The sequence below is a fragment of the Aotus nancymaae genome, unplaced genomic scaffold (assembly GCF_030222135.1).
Source record: "Aotus nancymaae isolate 86718 unplaced genomic scaffold, 86718_ANA_hifiasm-v0.15.2.pri h1tg000008l, whole genome shotgun sequence".
Lineage (NCBI taxonomy): Eukaryota > Metazoa > Chordata > Mammalia > Primates > Aotidae > Aotus > Aotus nancymaae.
The window spans coordinates 23997058-24016550 of record NW_026988419.1 but is presented as its reverse complement, the minus strand read 5'-3'; the positions used below and the strand labels follow the sequence as shown (position 1 = coordinate 24016550).

The 19493-nt window shown below is 35.0% G+C and overlaps 1 protein-coding gene and 1 non-coding gene across 36 annotated transcripts in view; one reads left to right on the top strand and one right to left on the bottom strand.

The window, feature by feature from the left end:
• MAP2 (microtubule associated protein 2) overlaps positions 1-19493 on the top strand; it is a 305526-nt gene that overhangs the window by 42378 nt on the left and 243655 nt on the right. The gene's annotated exons all lie outside the window — the stretch shown is intronic.
• On the bottom strand, positions 1081-1273 carry LOC135273778 (U2 spliceosomal RNA). Its single transcript, XR_010341584.1, has one exon. It is a non-coding gene; the product is annotated as a U2 spliceosomal RNA (small nuclear RNA).

The window sequence follows — 19493 nt, the reverse complement described above, 5'->3', positions numbered from 1 at the left end:
ACTGACCCATTTTATACACAAAGAAACTAGAACTTTGAATGGTAACTTAGTTAAGAGATAATGGAGCAAAGATTCAAGCTAGCTTAGTCTGAATGATTCCATGGTCTAATGCTACATATTTCTTTCTCCATGAAAACCCTTAAAGATAGGGAATGCATTTGTTTCATAAATAAATTCTTGCCACTTTCAAAATAAAAGAGCTACCTGGTTCTCACTGGATGAGAGGGACTGAAGACCTCGAATTTCTCTCTCTTTCCCCACCATCCCCTCCCCTGGGTTCCTGAGTAACATTTCCAGTTGCCCAGTGGCATTTTCTCTTGAGTGTTCCACTGGAACTTTAAGTTCAGTATGTCTCGGTCAGAACTCATCATCTCTTTCACACCTTCTCCTTCTTGCCATGTTTTCCTTATTTTTAAGAACACTTAATACCCATGCAGCCACCCAGACTCTAATCGACAGAGCAAAATCTTCCTCTCACTGCCCCCCCCATTTAATTTGTACAAACTGTGTCACCTCTACCTTTGCTTTGTCTTCTTTTTGACTTTATTTCCACCTCTCGTATTCAGACCTTCTGTCCCTTATTAAAGTAATTGCAATGTTGCAATAACTTCTTCCCTGGGATGTTTCTGTTCAGTTTCTACCCCCCTTATTTTGTCCTACATAATATACCTCCAGAAGATGCTTTCCAAATTCCATCTTCTGTCCTATCACTCTCCTGAGTAATCATTTCTAATGTCTACACAATTCTTAAAAAAAAAAAAGAAAAAATTTCAGCTTCCAATAACATCCCAATGAGGACTACTTAAGTTATACTTTTTTAGATTTATTTCTTCCTACTACTCCCTTTCATGGCCCTGAATCTCTGACCAATCTGGAATGATCCCACCATTTCTCACATACTCTTTTTCTTTACATTCTTCTCATCATCCCTTTGTTATGCTGCTCTTTCTCTGTATTACCATTTTGATTTCTGTTCTACCAGGTAACATCTCATATATGTACTATTCCTAAAGTATTTTATTTCTCTGGATTTCTTTTTGGAGTATGAATTATTATTATTATTATTTTATTTTCCCCCCGAGGGGATGCACCGTCCCTGGACGTACTGCAATACCAGGTCGACGCGTGGAGCGGACTGAGCAAGCTCCCATTTCGTCTCCCTGCTCCAAAAATCCACTATGATAGACTGTCCTCGGATGGAGGACTTATCAGCTGTCACGCTGACACGAACAGATACTACGCATGCTCTTAGCCGTAAAGGCTGAGAAGCGATGGAGTAGGAATTATTTACTCTTTCTTGTGGAACAGAAGCAGCAAGATAATAAAAAGAATAAGAGTATGGACTCCGCAGACAGATTGCCAGGGCTCAACCTCTCTTCTCCACCACTTATTGGCCATAAGACCATGTGCAGTTTCTTTCTTTCTTTCTTTCTTTATTATACTTTAAATTCTGGGGTACACGTGCAGATTGTGCAGGTTTGTTACACAGGTATACCATGTGCAGTTTCTTAACATCCCTTTGCCTCAGTTTCTACATTTGCAAAATAGGGACAATAATGGTACCTATCTCATAGGTTGTTATGGGGATTATATTAAATAAAAGGTACTTGGAACAATGCCTTGCTCATATGAAGTGCTGCAAGAGGTTGTTAAATAAAATACTTAAGAATTGGCTGCAGCAACTGGTCTATACTTACCTTACGACAGGGATCACATTTTATGTCATATTGTTTTTGCATGCATGTGTTACCTAAGCCTGCTCATTCCCTGAGCCCTAATTTAAGAATGAGATTTTTGTTTTTTTCATTGTATTTTCCCATAGTGGGGTTTGGCACTTGTTTCTTGAAAAATTCAACTTTTATCTCAGTAGTTGAATAGTTCATTCTCAAGAGAATTATTCTAAGATTTGGCCCAGTTTTATCTGATCACTAATTTTTTTACATCTCTTTGAGTAGGCTAACTTGAGTTTTCAGAAAACTAAAAAGTCTCATAGAGGATTTTTTCAGTTTAGTGTCTATTTAAGCACACAAAGCCATACATTCAGTTTATTAAGAGTTCGTCCCTTCAACTCTCAGCAACATGAGTTTTGTGATTCTTATATTTTTGCAAACAGATAATGATATGGTATCTTTGGAAAGAGTGTTACAGATTGCATCTAATTAAACCATATTGCTATCTTTGATCTGGGTATATGTTACCCTTACTTAGTAGGTGAGGAAACAGGAAGCAGAGGCACAGGGCAGCCAAGTAACGTTAATGGGACTGCTCCAGTGCCTGAGGCCACCAACATGTGGGAACATTTCTCTGTGGGTCTTAACTTCCAGCTTCCAAAATAACATCCAAGATGATACTATTAGGACCACATTGTAAGTTTATGGCTGAGCCACAGACTGAACCAGGTCATGAAATCTTATTAATAAGAATCAGAGAGTTAGAAGAGATTTGGGGAATCATCTCGTTCAATTTTAAATGCATGAATCCCCTTTAAACAGATTTAAGACCTGAGCTTACTTGGGCCTTATTTGAATTCCTCCATTAGGAAACTTATTATCTCTTGAGTCAGCTTACCACATTTTCCTCATTGCTATATGGAGCCTCTTAGTCTCAGGCCATAGCTTGTCTTCTTGCTGTTTTCACTCATTTGTGTAAGTTCTTCCCTTAAATGAGATACAATATGTTTCATTGTCTTACATAGGATGTTTGTTCCTGGTTGAGAAGACAGAGTCCATGCCTTCCACTGAGTCTTCTTCTCTAGGCCAAAATATGCTTAGTTCTCTAAAACATTTCTAATGTAACAATTTTTTTTTAATATTTTATTTCTTAAAAATACAACAATTTCATTTTTTTGGCCATACACAAGTAAGTATATGCACAATATGCTTTTATTTGGTTAATCATTAATGGGCCCTATCTTCTTTCCATCTCCATCTTGTTAAGAAAAGAAGAAGCAGTGATATGCTTGTTCCATTCTTTATCCTTTCTTACTCTCCCTCTGCACCTGCTGCAGCCTCCCTTCACAGCCAGTCAACCTCTCTGCCTTTTTGTCTCTGTCTCTCTATCTCTCTGCCTTTCTGTCTTTGTCTCTCTCATACACACATCTCTCCATACACTCACAGGAATGTTCGTGCCTTGGTTCCTACTCAGGTTAAGAATTACCTAAGCAAATGTAGTTCATTCTTGCAGACTAGGTGTTAGAAAAATGATTTGTCTTTCAGCCACACACACTAGAATTTGAGTTCTATCATTGCCATTTACTAGTTATGTTACTCTAACTGAATTATTTCAACTCGATGCACCTTCATTTTTTCAACCTACAAAATTGAAGTTATAATTCTTGTCTCTGTCTCTCTCTCTGCCTGTCTCTGTCTCTCTTACACACACATCCCTCCATACACCCACAGGAATGTCAGTGCCTTGGTTCCTACTCAGGCTAAGAATTACCTAAGGAAGTGTAGTTCATTCTGTAAGAATTACCTAAGCAAGTTTTGTCAATACTGGCCAGTATTGACTGTTAAGTGAAATAGTCAATGTGAGAGTGTGTGGCTCACAATAAACACTCAAGAACTATTGGTTTCTGTTCTGTAGGTCTACATTCTCAACAGCCCACCTACCAGTTTTATTATGGTTTGCTGCATCAAACACATATGTTTGCTTTCAGAACTTAGTCATCCATATTTTTTTAATATAGCAAATCTTCGGTGTTCAAAATTAGTATAGCATGTTTGAATTTAAATACTTGTAATTGAAAGAAGTGAAAATCCAAACAATGCTTTGGGCAAGGCAAATGCTGTGCAGGAGATGTTCATTAGAAGCAGCTTGTCATGTAGACGCACAGTACCCCTTGGCATCATTTTAAAAGTAGGGAAGAAATGGTTTTACATATGGCAAGGGATCTTGTATATTTATCTAGCTGCGCATATTATTAACGTGTCTTCCTTAGCAGTTTGAGTTTGTGCTATATTGTAATTATGCATATATCTCTCCACTCACAGACTTCTCTTCTGCCCTAGAGAGGAAATTAAGTAAATATATATTAAATATATATATGTGTATATATATATAATTAAATAGTTTTTTTACCTTTTCATGTATTTTTCCTCTTTAAAACAAGTGATGTCACTGAACTACAGTGGGTGAGGGTAAATTCTCATCAGAAAGATGTCCTACCTTTGTCACCAAAAGTTTCTCAACCTCACCCCCATTAACACCCACTGCCTCTGGCTCTTCTGTCTCCACTATAGCTCCCATGCATCATGTATTTCCAATTCTGAGGTCAGCTAGGGGCACTTGGTATGGCTATACTAACTCCTGAGTCCAGCTTCTCCTTAGACTAATATACCTAGATTCTGAAAGTAAATACTGAAAGAGAACACCTTCTTGTGGGCAAAAACCACTTGCACATCATCTTTCTCGATTCATCTTCTCTAACGAACACAAACACAGTCTTGCTTTTGATAATGACTTACTGATTTCGCCATATCTCTAGAGCATGCCCTTCCACTTGTCCTCCATATTGGAGTATACTGATTTTGAAAAAATACAAACTTACCAGTATTCATGTCCCTGTTTAAAGGTCTTTAGTAGCATCTCGTTTGTCTTCCGGTACAAAGACAAATCTTTCCATGACTGACAAGGTTCAGCATGGTCTGACTGTTGCCTGTTTTCCTAGTCTTACTTATACCATTCTCCACATTGCCACATTTTACCTCAAATACACCATGTTTCTCTTTTCTATGGCAACATGCGTTTTCTTCTAGTTCACATTCTCACCCACTCTCCTTTTTTCTGGTTAATTCTGACTCATCCTACACAGGCAGGGAATCCTTATTCAAACTCCTTCAAGTTACTTTGCCTCAGAATATTCATTTCAGGTTTTAATTATGTTAAACCTATTCATACCTGTCTTCTCTACTAAATTGTAAGCATCTTGAGAATGGAAACTGGGTCGGGTTTTGGTCACCATGATATCCCCAGTACCTAATATGGTGCCTGTCATGTCCTTCGCTATTGAATTGTTAAATAAAAGTAGATGCTGCCTAGCGTAAAGGAGGAATATTAAATAGGTTTTGACCATTAACTGTTCTAAAATTGTAGATAAATTTGGTAAAGAAAGCTATTATTTCAAAATTAATTTACTAAAAGTTTTAGCAGTGGGAACTTTTTAACCTAGTACTTAAATGATTTTTCTCATGTTCCTGCCCCCCCCAACCCCACTTAATAAAATAATAAAGAGGAGGGAAAGTGTTCTACAAGTACTTTATCTGTATCAATTTTCATTTATTTAATATGTGTTATTACCTTAAAAATGTATTTCTTTGAGAATGAAGGGTTAAATTAGGTTTGAAAATGCCAAATAAGGGGAAATTTTAATAAGATAAAATATATGTAAAACTGGTCTCTAATATTCGCAATTTCGAGCTTTAAAAAGTCCTAACATAAGGACATGAAAATGAGATATTGTATTTTTGGTGCCATGTTGAAAACATAAATAAATCAAATTTTATGGTTAAAAGGAGTTTCCAAGCCAGTTTTGCTGTTCTCCCCACCACCACTTCATCCCAGTGATTTTCCATGAGGGTTAATATGCTAGATATGTTATGAACAGCAGTCAATTATATATCATATAACTTGATTTTTTAAAAATAAATTTTATGTTGTATATATAAGGTTTACAACATGATGCTATGAGATACACAAAAATAAAAGATGGTTACAATAGTGAAACAGTTTAACATATCTATCATCTCATATAGAGGCTATAGATTTGTAATTTGCATTTGGAGCCCCTCTGGGATATTATTACTAATGGCCTTCAGAGCAAGTGTGTGTCTGGGCTGTTAGCCAAGGATTTAAGTTGGTGACTAGGTTTATTAAGGAGAAAATAGATCCCTTAGGATTGTTGAAGGTACATAAACACCAAGCTGAAAACTAGAGTTAGGAAGCTGTTGAAAGCCAAGGTACTTGACCTCCTGCTTCATTTCCACCAGAGTTCTGAAGGGCATAGCCAGCCCTGGGTTATGTTGGAGTTGTAAAGTGACACTTAAAAAGCTCATGGCCAGGTGAATGTCAAGAAAAGTGAGAGCTTGCAGTCGCTTTTTGTTTCCAGAAGATTGAAGAGCACAATTCATCAAAGTACTGACAAAGGCATGAGTGTTGAAATACCTCTTTGTGAATGAAAGAAAGAGAAGTTAAACACTAATTACCAAAGACCATTTGGCCCCTTAAACCTTGAGGGAGGAGGAAAAAAAAAAACAGGATTGTGTAACACAGAAATGAGTGGTTAGATCTACTCAAAAAAAAAAGTATTGCCGTCACTGAAATTGCTTAGTCATTGTTTTATATCCAAGAACATTATATTAAATAGGATAATGCTTTTGTACCAACTCAAGCATTATCATATTTAATATAATGCTATCAGTGAATTAGAAGGAAGTTTAGAGATCTTCTAATCAAGTCTATTGTATAGGAAAGAACATAAGTAGATTAGCAATTTTCAAACAATGTACAGGGATTTCTGGTTACTTTTATGTATATATTTATTGTTTTTACATTCTTCTGATTCTTTCAACATCAGACCAACACCTTTGATGGCTAGGATTGCAGTCTGAGCTCCAGGAGCAGGATACTACTCTTTGGTCACTTTAGACTCTTCTTAAAGTATGTCACAAATTGTCCTCACCACGTCAACTATTATTGTACTTCCCACTCAGTGCTGTGCTGTATTTTGGTCTCAAGTACCTACTAGCATTACTGGAACTAAGTTTGTTCATCCATAAATCCCATGTTTTACAGTGACTGTCAGGTTATTGGTGCCAAGTAATTACACTTTGCTGAGAAAATAAGTGGTAAAAAAGTGGTCTGTGCCTTTCTACTCAGTGACTTTTAGAGGATTTTACTTATGCATAGAAATGTTGCTTTCCTTCTTTCTTCTTAGCATTTAAATATAGATTAATTAAGTAATGAAAATCCATTTATTAAAGAGTTAAGGTCTTGAGGGTGAAGAGCCTACAGCAGGACCTAGGAGGTAGAAGGATGTATAATACCACATATATTTAAAAGTTTTGCTTTTATCACATACGTTTTCATTAAGAGACCTGTACAATTTTATAGTATGATTTATCACCCCCCAGGGTCTAAATTTTAATTTAAAATTTTATACTTAGGGATAGAGAACAAGAAAGATGAAACAGAGATGTATAGTTGACTACGCTTATACTTTTGGCCTGCCAGGCAAAAAGTTACAGGAATTCTTAGTAGAGCCCTCTCAAGTGTTTATAAGACTAGTTTGTGATGTATTTAATAAATACCTTAGATATTAGGCAACTAATGAAAAATTAGAACATAGGAAATAGAACTAAAATTATTTATCTCTGTCTTAATAGCATCTTATTAAACAATGTCTAAATTGCATATTTGTATCTTTGTATTTTATAGCATATAGTTTAAAAAAAATTATCACATATTACTTCTTAAGGTTTCGCTAGGAGAAAATGTATTTCCAGCTTACTGTATTTACTTGCCTTATGCAATCTTTGTCTATTTCTGTGTGGTTTCACCAGTTAACGATTTACCCCCTAGTGCTCTACTCACATTCCACAAACCTGATTCATATTGTTTTCTAACATTGAACTGATCTGAGGAGGCAAACTTTAGAAGTAGCACTTATTACCTTAGATGCTTTCTATAGCGAGTAACCCAAGGGGAGCTTGAGATATGGGCATACTGCCAGGTGTTGAACCAAATCACTTTTGGCTACAACTGATTTGTGGTTTGATCTTTGCAAATGTACTTAACTTTGGTCTCAGTTTTAGGAAGTCACTGAAATTCAGTGGAGCCAAATGTGGTTAAGTATCTGAAGACAGTGACTTTACTGCATATGTTTTGTCAGCTGGATTTTCTTCTTCTTAGTGAAAATTATGAGTCCTTTGTATAATTTATACATTGAAGCATGATAGGAAGGCAGTTATATCGCTTTTAAAATAATTATTTATTGCTTATTCCCTTAATCCAGGAATAATATGCTGATTTCTGACAAATAATATTTCATTATATTCTACTATAATAGTATGGACCATTATATTCCATATTCTCCCACTTTGAATATCAGTATTGTTATAACACAGAGAGGAGACATGGGTATTTCATATGTGTGTGTATATACATGTATTACAAAAATTAACTGTGTGTATAAATAACAAAGTGTAACTTTATAACATAAGTACTAAGACAAATGGGTGCTACTTAAAGCTTGAAATGGGTGATTTTTAGGCAAATAAAATAAAGTCATATTTTACTACACAGTGAATAAAATACATGGAGTTACTGCAAGCATGCATATTGTTGTATTTATGTATGCTTGCAGTAACTCCATGTATATAGATATGAGGAAAGCATATATAGTTTTTTCAATTCAACAATATTATTTCTGAATCCAATTTGGTCATGATTTATCCTCTCTCTCCTGCTGGAGATAATTTCAAATATCTTTTTTTCACTTTTTACAAGTAATGAGTTTTCACTCTAATATTATTCTTGATTGGGTAAAAGCATTTTTTTCCTACCTAATAATTTTCTATGTGTATGAAGAGGAATGAGTTTTAGCTCTATTTCTCATCTTGATCCTGCAGTCTGGAAAACTGATTTATAGTTACATATCTTTAAACATAATCTGTTACAGTAAAGTCATTTGCTCCCATCATGAAGTTTACATAAAAATGGTAACATCCTACTGTGTGTTTATAGAGGTAGACAAATCACAAGTCAGTGAATGTAAAACCATCTTCTAATCAGTTCTTAAAAATGCATATTTGTAAGATTCTATCTTTCTTCATGGTAAAAATATATAAACTGTGTATAGAATTCTCTCCTTGTTTTTATTTATTTAAACTACTGTATACAACTCCGAACTGAAAGTCCAAATATTCCCTTTCAACTCTGTTCAATGCAATTGTCCTGAAAGTACATTACTTTATAATATTAGGGTAAAACATAGTATTTGAAAAAATAAAAACATTTAGCAATAAATATTTAAGAGAGATATTACTCTTTCATCTAAGGGTACATATGAGAGGAAAAGCCTCAGAAAATATAAAATCAGAAATTATATAAAATAGTGAAGTACAACTTAGAGGTTAAATCACTATTGTTATGTTCAAGTAGGAAACAACCATCTTTTCATTTGATGAGCAGACAATAAAAAAATTTCAACCTATTTGAACTACAGTTCTTTTCTATTAATGTATCAATTCTAAATAAGTATCAGTCTTTGTATCTATGTATTCTTTTTAATGTATATTTGACCTTAACACTGTGTAATTATGTCAATTTGTGTGGAATATATTTATAATACTTAAGTACAAGAAATATGAACACGGTGGGTCACAGTGTAGCAGTATTCCAGAACCTTCTAAGAAGAGTCTCTAGAAAAACTAATTTTTTTTTCTTTAGGAAAAACTGATGGGAGGTCAGTTGGTACATGCTGGGTGTTTATTAAACAAAGATTTCCATTTCTCTCTCTCAGAGGAGACACTTTTAATTGAACTCAAAATGCTTTTTTTCTTTTAGATTGAATGGATGGTATTATACTGGTAACTTCTCATCTCTCAAAAAAACAAGTTCCTTATCATCCAGAATAGAGGAAGTTGACTCTGGAATAAACATTTAGAAAATACTTTAAAAATTGGTATGAATTTTAAGCCAAACCCTTCTCGAGAACACGATTGTGGATCCTAGTTTTGGAAATGAGAGTTCTGTCCATCTCAAAGTGTGATAGCAGTCACTTAGAAAGAAGATCTGTTGACCTCTGACATAAGATTGTTTCCTTTACTTTGGAATTAAACATCTCAGTAAACTGATGCTGAAGAAAGAGATCCATTTACAGAAAGTGGTACATTAGTCAAACCTGTAGTAGTCCTCCCCACGATTTGTTTTTCTTAGGTTATTTTTTTTTTCATTTTACTATACTTATAATTCAGGCTCTAATTTAGGAAATACACTGCTACTTGCCACTAGTCATCCTGAAAGTGAAATATAGTATCCTGGTCAGAGTCCTATTTCCCTAATGGTGATTAAAACTGGGCAAAGAGCCCAATGTTATAAAACAGTCTCCAAGGTTTTTCACCAACCTTAGTCTGGGAAAAGCAACATTAGAGGTTTTATGTCTTGAAAAATATACAACGTCCATATGATTAAATACTCTTCATTTTCTTCTCAATCACAGTGTACACATTCAGGCCTTAATTGTGCCAGCTGTTCTCTTAACCCATCACCTAAATATTGCTTTTGAATATAATCTGTCTTGACACAAAGCCTTTTAAGTTTTCTTTATTACAATTTTTCTTTCTTATACTAAATCAAACTTAATTTTCTCATTTGAGAAAAGTGAGCTCTTTGGGAAAAAAAATAAAAACAAAGATTTTTTTATTCTGCACGTGTTAGGGCAATTCCTTTTTCCTGTATTAATTTAATTCAGTTAAGCATTCAAAACCTTCATCACAAAGATTGGCTGAGCTATTTTTCTTTTTAAACAAGGCCAAGTCTTGTTGGCACCCATGACGAAGACCATACTGTGAGAGGGCAGGCTGCCAGCAGATTTAACATTCAAGTCCAGGGTTTGATGACATCTTCCCCAAGCTTCATCAAGAGTCTTGAAACAGAGACACCTTGCAGGCCATTGGTGTGGGTACTGTACAAGTGATAGTTTCTGTACTTTTCAGAAGATTTGGAAACAATGAAAGTGATCCATTTGCTTTTTCATATACAAAAAATTAATGATGGAATTGGGGAAGCTGAGTGAAGGGTATGCCATAGACTGGACCACTTTTGCAACTTCTTGTGAATCTTAAACTATTTCAAAAGAAAAAGTTATATTTTTTAAAAAAGCCACAAAAACAAAATATGAAGAAGCCAAACTGTAATACATAAATATGGCTCTATTTTAGAAATAATTAAAAAATAATAACAGAATAAATAATACATCATGATTTTTTTTTCTTTACATTGCTTTAGCTACATGTGTGAGAGGTTTTGCTATTCCTAAAACCCTTTACAATTGTCTTTAGTGGAGGGCACAATAAAAAACATTAGGTTATTCTTTAACCAAAGGGAAGTAATTTTAAATGGATATTTAAGTCTGTCTCTGTCTTTTCCTATGCTTTCTTCTCTTCCCCCTACCTCGCTCTTCCCTTCTCTGCATCCCTTCTAACATTTTTCCTTCTTTCTTTCTCCACTCTGACAGTTCTGGCATTAAAAATTCTAAGGTTGGGTGCAGTGGCTCAAGCCTGTAATCCCAGTTACTCTGGAGGCTAAGGTGAAAGGATCACTTGAGCCCAGAAGTTCAAGACTAGCCTAGGCAACACAGTGAGACCTCCTCTATACAAAACATTTAAAAAAAAAAAAAAAAAGAGCCAGGTATGGTAGTGCATACCAGTAGTCCCAGCTACTCAGAAGGCTGAGGTGGGAGAATAGCTTGAGCCTGGGACATTGATATTGCAGTAAGCTTTGATAGGGCTATTGCACTTCAGTTTGGGGGACAGAGCAAAAGTCTGCTCAAAAAATAAAAATACTAAAAATACTGCTAACCTACTCTTATTCTATTGCATTAAGAAAGTGCTACTGGGGCTAAAGTTTTGTAGCACCTGATTAGGATCAGTTAGATGTGGGGAAAATAGAATGAAAAGCAAACAAACAAAATATTCTGGTAAACATGTCATTATTGCTAGTTATCTGTAAGGGAATAACATCAGTTTTAGTGGTTAGGAATCCAGCCTCTGAAATCAAGCAGTTTCCAGCTTAAAATCCTGATCATGCTCTCCACCTGCGACCCTTAGCAAGTGATTCTCTGTGCCAAATGTCCTTATCTTTAAAATGGAGATGACCATAATGTTATTTACCTCATACATTTATTTAAAAAACTATTCGAGTTAACACATCCAAAGAATTCCCAGCACACAGCGGCACTCAGTGATTATTTGCTTAATTACTAATTGAAGACAAGTGTTTACTGCTGCCAAGTTTAAAATGTATCGGGATATTTGAAATACAATTTACAAGACCTCACTAAAGAAGAAAGTGAAACAAGAGCAGTAAGAGATAGCATGGTTGTGTCATGGACACCCAGCACATTGCAGCTGCCGCAACTCTCCTGTTGCGGAGTCCACTTTCTAAATATATGTAGGGCAGGCATATGTAAATAATTTAGGTTTTTGATGTTTATCATACATTATTAAAATTGCAACTTCCAGTGACTGCTATCTTCAATTTACTATAAAGTTCCACATTTTTGCTTTATTGGTATGTCTCCCATTTCCACTCTAGATTTAATTATCTAAATATAAATGTTTTAATTAATGTCCTGTGGCATTTGTTTTAGCTTTGGAGGAAATTGCCCATATTTTTATCAGACATTCTCACTACAATGAAATAGGATGAAATTAAATAGGCTGTATAGATTCTTCCAGGGTTTGAGACAACTTTTTAAAAAGGTGTCTAACATTTACCCAGTCACACAGTTTTATTGGTTTGCCTTCATTTAAGTAGTATTATTTGTTGAGAATCAATTAAGAAACTGTTTTAAACAATGAGTAAAGTAAATATTCATTTATAATGTCTTAGCATATGTGTATTCATTTTCAATTTACAAAGGCAAGTGGTTTTTTTCTTCCACAGTTGGACTTCAATAAACATGGAATATTTTCTATGATGGAAAATGCATTGGTTTCCCTTTTAAGATTGATCAATTTTTTCCTTATATGGTTGTGCAAAAGACACATATCTCTCCTTTTCATAAGAGATCTGTATTTAATTAAAATTGTCAAAGGAAGGGATTTTGTGGAGTTTTGTTGAAATTGGCATAGGAACCTGCTGAAATATTAATACTGTGCATCACTTATATAAAATTCCATTACCAGAACTTCATTGACATTTACATTACTCTATTAATGCAATTATATTTTGCCATTTTACTATTTGCTTAATAGATAGGAACTATGACAATAAGGATAATTTTTTGATCAATTGTCTAGGGCTAGGCAGTAAGTAAAGAATGAGCTGGAAATCTGAAATTCAAAATAATATGGTAGTTAGATTTGCTTCATTAATCTCTAAATCTTAAAGTAACAATGTTGATTTCAGCATTCTAGGAACCAAGGACAGGATATATGAATAAGCCAACAAATTATTGAAAAATTCAGAGATTCTGTAATTAAATGCAGTATACCTGACCTCTGGCTTGAGATAGAAAATAGCACAATTTTGACTATATAAAACAATATTTTTAGTTATGTGTTCTATTACCAAAAATAAAAGTGTCAAATAAAATTAAAGTTTTTGAATTACATTTTAAAAGACTTGGTAAATTATAAGTTTCCTCAGCCTTAGCAGATTTAATAGCTGAACATTCCAACCTTTTTCAAATTATGCATCAAAATAAAATTGAGTTGCTAGCAGAAAGCCCAAATGATTTTGCACAACCGAGCCCATAAATATGTTTTATTGCTGCTGTGTCCCATATTTTATTTAAATAAGTCACATAAATTTGTTTAATTAGGGAGTGACAGTTTAAGCTGCATTTGACATTTTCACAATTTTCCTCACCATTCCTACCTAATCATGTACATACTCAAATAGCTGATAAAGTTCTAGCTAAATATACACATTGACTAAGAGTAGTTAATATAAAATCAGTAGAATGTCACTATGTCAAAGAGGGAGAGCTTGATAATGTTCTGCCAAGAATGAGAGTCTTCCTTAGGAGAATGACAAATAGAACTTTAGAATATAATAATGTAGTCTACTAGTCTAGTAGTAGACTCCATTTTGTGCTACAACTATTAGCTTTATTAACTGGGACTTTTTATTCCATTTGGAGGGAAACCACTAGGTTCTAGTTTACACAAAGAACAATAAGGCCATTGTATACTTTTTGTTATTGCACATTTAATTTTGAATAGTGTTGAATTTCTGGCTGGGTCTGTGGGTACCTGGAAAAAATATTTAAAGATGATTACAAGTTAGCATTGCTTTATTTGTTGTTAGAATCGTATATTTTTTCCTTAAAAAGTACCTTGCAGTTGAGATGATCTAATTTTTTTTTTTTTTTTGGCTTTACTACATATTGTATGTTCTAGTCCATGAGCAGGATTTGCCAAACATGATCCTGTTTATGTATCAGTCATTTTGTGTTGTTTGAAGTTATTGATAAGATTTGATATCAGTATTTATTTATAATAATCAGCCTCTTTTACCTGTACATAGAAAAAATATAAAAGAGTTTAGACTAAAATATTAATACATAATATGATATAAAAAGTCCAGAAGTCCTGTTGGTACAGGGACGGCAGGAACCAAGTTTATCACTGTAATCATTAGCTCAGTCTTGCTCTTCTCTCTTTCTCTTTCTCACTCTTCACTCCACTCCTTCCCTCCCTCCCCTTCTTCCCTGCTCTGCTTCATCTGGAAGTGTTGGGTTCATCATAAGGCTCTTTCTCCATGGTGAAAAGAGATCCCAGTACCTTCAAGCTTACAAGATTGTTACATGTAGTTAACTGAGAGAAAAAGAGACCATCTCCTGTACAGCCTTCACATATCAGGGAAGAATCTTTTTGGCCTGTGTTGCAAATTGAATTTCTGTGAGACTGACTCTGACACAGACTCTAGCTTACTGAATGTTTCTTGGGATAAATGCCCATGGAAGGGATAGAGAAGGAAACAGGAATGGGCAGAGGGAGAAGTTGAGCTACTTTGCAACCCAGTGACAACATCTCCCAACAGAATAATGCTTTTAAGCTTGCCTCCTATTGGGTGAAGATGGTTCAGCCTTTATACTTGTGCATTGATCCATCATTTGATGTGGGTTACCCAGGGAAGGGGAGGCAATCTCTGAAGGAGCCTAACAGCTGAGCTTTCTCTACTGACAGTAACTTCCCTGCGGCTAGGACTTTGTTTCATTGATGGCAGACTGAGAAGTATACCAAAGAGCCACTCCAGCCTAATTTGGCCTGAATTCCCAGCTCTCAACCAATTAGTGTCCCCAAGAAAAGGAGTCCATGGATTGATCTATACTATTCTGTGGCTGAGGCTGTGGTGGGATTGGACTGTGTGTGGTCAACCACATCTAAACCACGTAAATTGGCTCACCACAAAAAAGATGAATTTGACTCCAGATGAAGGAAGGGAAATGCTGAACTGAGATACACATGACAATCTCTGCCTTAGCTCAGTTAACTATGAAGCCAGCTTGTCTTTAGGTTTCTAAAGTAAAGAGAATTATGATAGTAGAATACATTTTTATTCAGAACATAGAATTTGGATATGTTTTATCCCTAAACCTATCTTCTTCTGTGTTATTAAGCATGTATTAGCTCACCATATAACATACATAAAAGGACAGCCAGCTTCCATGAACTTTTGTTCATATAGAGTTGATGATGTTACAGTTATTTGTGAGTTAAAATACATCAGAATCCTGTTCATTTATTTCAGAATAATGTATTCCTATATGTATTATAAATTTATTTGACTGTCGAACTCTTTTTTTAAGTAGAACATCTTAGAAGAGAATGCACACTAGGAAAAGCTGGGGTGATTTGACCAAAATCTCAAAGACAGCAGTAGAATCAGTATTGACACTTCACTATTCATACTTAAAAAGTAATATTGGTAGTTCTGTTGTAGAGACTGATCATGTGTCTTAGCTCTCTTACTAAATGGTAACTCTCTGAAGGCAGAGTGCTATGCTTGCTTTCTATCTCATATAGTATAGATATCCAACATTGCATAACATAGACTTAAAAAATGTCTGCATAAGTGACTATGTCAGTAAGTTAATTGTGCTGATTTAAAAAAACCCTCATAATCATCGAGAGAGTTAAGGTTAATATTAAGTGAAATAATGTCACCATTAGAAATTCAGTGTCAGCTGCATTGACTTGAGTGTTGGTACATTTCAACCTGTCAGAGTCAGCCTCACTAAAAACTATGTCAGTCCTTTCCCCTTTGACATATGTGGCAATACGTGTTCAGGTTAATATATTGTTGGTTATAGGAAGTGAGCAGATTTTCACAAACATATTATAGAATGAAGAATTAAGCTCCCATTTTATGGCAAACTTTCTGATATGCTCTTAACACACATTATCTCATTATCTCAAAGAACTCTGAGAAATTATTAGTCCATTCTAATGATGAAAAAACTGAGACTCAGACATATTTAAACTCTAACTGATAGAAAAATGCCTTAGGATTCAAATACATGGCCTGCGCTCTTTCAATTCTACCAGCTACCTTGAATTTTACCTGTTTCTATAAAATTAAACAATGTTTGTAGTAAATAAATCTGAATACTAATATAGTACATGATAGAGATCTGTTTAAATGAACTATCTGCATTTTACAGGATCTTTGCCTGTTTTTACAAAATATTACTGCCTTAAATATACTGCATTTTATCTCGTAGATCATTTCCTACAGCTGTCTTATTGATTAGATAGAAGTAGATTTTAGTATCTTTTGTAGAATGTGACATCTTATGTTAAGTTAAAAAAGCACTGAGTTTAGAACTACAGTCCTGAAATTGTCCTCAGGGCTTTGCTAAGTCTAGATGATTCATACAACACTAATGACTATAAACATGATCTGAAGTTCTGCTTTTAGAAATATTTTCTTAACATGTTAATTTTGCACAGCCACCATATAGACAAAAATTATGTTTGCTTATACTTTTATTATTGGCTATAATGCATGTTAATAAAAGACAATTTGTGAATACAGAAAATGAAATGTCTGAAAGAAGAGAAGAATGTGAGCATTAGAAAGTGTACCTTGTTTTAATGTTTATTTTACTACTGGTCCTGATAGCTAGATTCAATGGTAAAACTACCCTTTGTTTAAAAAAAGGTATTCTTAGCCTGGGCAACACAGTAAGACCTTGTCTCTAGAAAAATAAAACAAATTAGCCAGGCATGGTGGCCTGTGCCTGTGGTGCCAGCTAGTTAGGAAGCTGAGACTGGAGCATCCCTTGAGCCTAAGAGTTTGAGGCTGCACTAAACTGATTGTGCCACCATACTCCAGCCTGGGTTATGGAGCAAAACCCCATTTCGTAAAAATTGTTCTTTAATTTAATTTTTTTAAAGATGTTTTTAAAAATTCTTATTGCATTTTGTTGGTACAGTCTACCTATTTTAGGTCCCATTTATCTATAAGAAAAATTATTTTTGAAATTGGAGGCAAAAGTGTAATAATTCACTGTTAAGTTTTGCTTGTGACAATGCCAGAGTTTGTGGTAATCTTTTGAAACATTTTCAAGTTGCATGAGCATCTTTTACCTTAAGAGAGCACAGCTATTTACTTTTATCCACCCTTTCATCATGGGGAAAATTAAATGGAATGCATGGAGCTGGCAAAGGTGGGTGACAGCTGGTAGAAAATCTTCTTAGAGGCCTCAGAGCCCTTCCAGAGGATTGATTTGAATCCATTTTCTCCCAGTTCCCTTAATTTTACCCAAGTTATCATCCCTTCAGGGAGCTGGGAGCTGTAACTCATTGAACTTCTGAGAAGTTAGACAACCCTAGAACATTTCTAAATTTCCTTAAGCTTGATTCCTTTTTTAAAAACATTGAGGTAAAAAATCTTTACCTCCTCTATTTCTTCTAAGAACAATAAAAAGAAAAATGCATTTTCATTTGAAAAAAATGATTTTTAACTTTTGTGAGGGCCATTTGTGTTTATTGTTAGTAAACTGACTTCTTCCTGAGTGCAGTAGAAAGGCACAGACTGCCTTTTTACAGCACTGAACATTTAGTGGTAGGTGGTTGGTGGTTTATATTTCACTACCAGGAAGTCAAAGAAAATGTATTTGATGTACCATTACACTGAATCTTAGCTTTCTCAATGAATTTGCTTGGGGGCAAACTACTGCAAGTCAGCAAATACTTATTTTGTGCATTTATTCTGCCTTTTAAATAACTTGGCCTTGATTTGAGATTGGCCAGAAAATAAGGCCTCCTCAATTATTTAAATGTCCCTTGTCAGCTATTAGCAATAGTGAAAAAAGAAATCTTCTTAAAGAACTTAAATGTGTTATCTCTGTTCCCAAAGGCACACTGAAATTGGGCCGATGGGAACATAGCAGTTGTGCACCATGTCTGCAATTGTAGGAAACACACAACAGAAGTTAGTAATTGGGCTGCTCATTACAGACAGGGAGAGGCCTGTTGACTTTCTGTAACTGCTGGTGCATGTCTATAGTTTCTCTGCTGTGGCACTAGCTTCATTAAGTGCTGAGTCCTCCTAGAAGTGACGGGCTGACCTGCTGTACAGGCTGATGCCGACTGTCTTCATGTGAGTCTCATTGGGCAGCGTTTTGGTGATACCTGACTGCTGTCAAAGCTTATTTTCTTCTCTGTTAACTGTTGGAGGATTTATGTACCAAGAGGAATTTAATCAGTGTTGTATTTTAAATAATTTTGTGCTTGGCTCAAACAAGAAGAGTTAATCAATTTATTAGGGGTAGACTATAAGTCCCACCTCCTATAACTTTTTTTTTTATTGTGTCAGAAATTTGGAAATAAAACAGATGTTATTATTGAAAACACTTTATTGAATGAGGATTTCAAAAATTAGGTCATTTCTTTTTCTTTATCTCTGGACTGTTTTCTTCTGCATGACATTTGACACTTTGTCAAGCAAACAATTGAGGATAACCCATTACCAAAGATTACTTGTCATTGGGAAGCAGGTGTCATGCTGATGACTCAGAGCCAGTTAAATCTAGGCCAACAGAGGTATGCTTGCTTACAGAACTAAGCAAGACTATACATGTGGAAGAACTAGAAGACCAACATATATAAAGCTGTTAGTTTTACTGTTGGCACCAACACTGCTACTATAACCTCACGCTACTCTCCAAATATTTTGGTGCACATTCAAAATTCACATGAATTTGTCATTTGCACTTTCTATTTTAACACCCCTATGATTAATCTGTGGCTGGACAGTTGTAGATCAGGGATCTGTTAGTTGAAAATGTTCCCTTCTGAAAGGGCAGAAGGTTAGGGCCTAGCTTTCTTGCTATGATAAATGTCTTTTCAGCTTCTACTTCTTTCTTGCTGCTTAAATTGGAGATGGAGAAGGCTCCCAACTATCATTCATTCTCTCCCTCCATACCCTGCTTTATCTTCTTTATAGCAGTCATCATTCTCTTAAGTATTTGTGTTCCCCTATGTGAATGTAAGCTTAAAAAGTGCAGGAACCTTGTTAACAACTTCTTCACCACCATTATATCCTAGTTCCTAGAAAAGTGTCTGCCCTACCCTGAAAAACATTAGTAAAAAGAATGAATAATTAACTCCCACATATGTTCTATTTGCTTGGGAAAACTTTCTTACAGTAAAATAATGATGCAGATATGCCTTGGTTCACAGTTAGGCTGTAAACATTCTATTTAGGTGTTCAGCACCACTTAAATTATGCTAAAGAGGAAGTTGGTCAGATTAGAA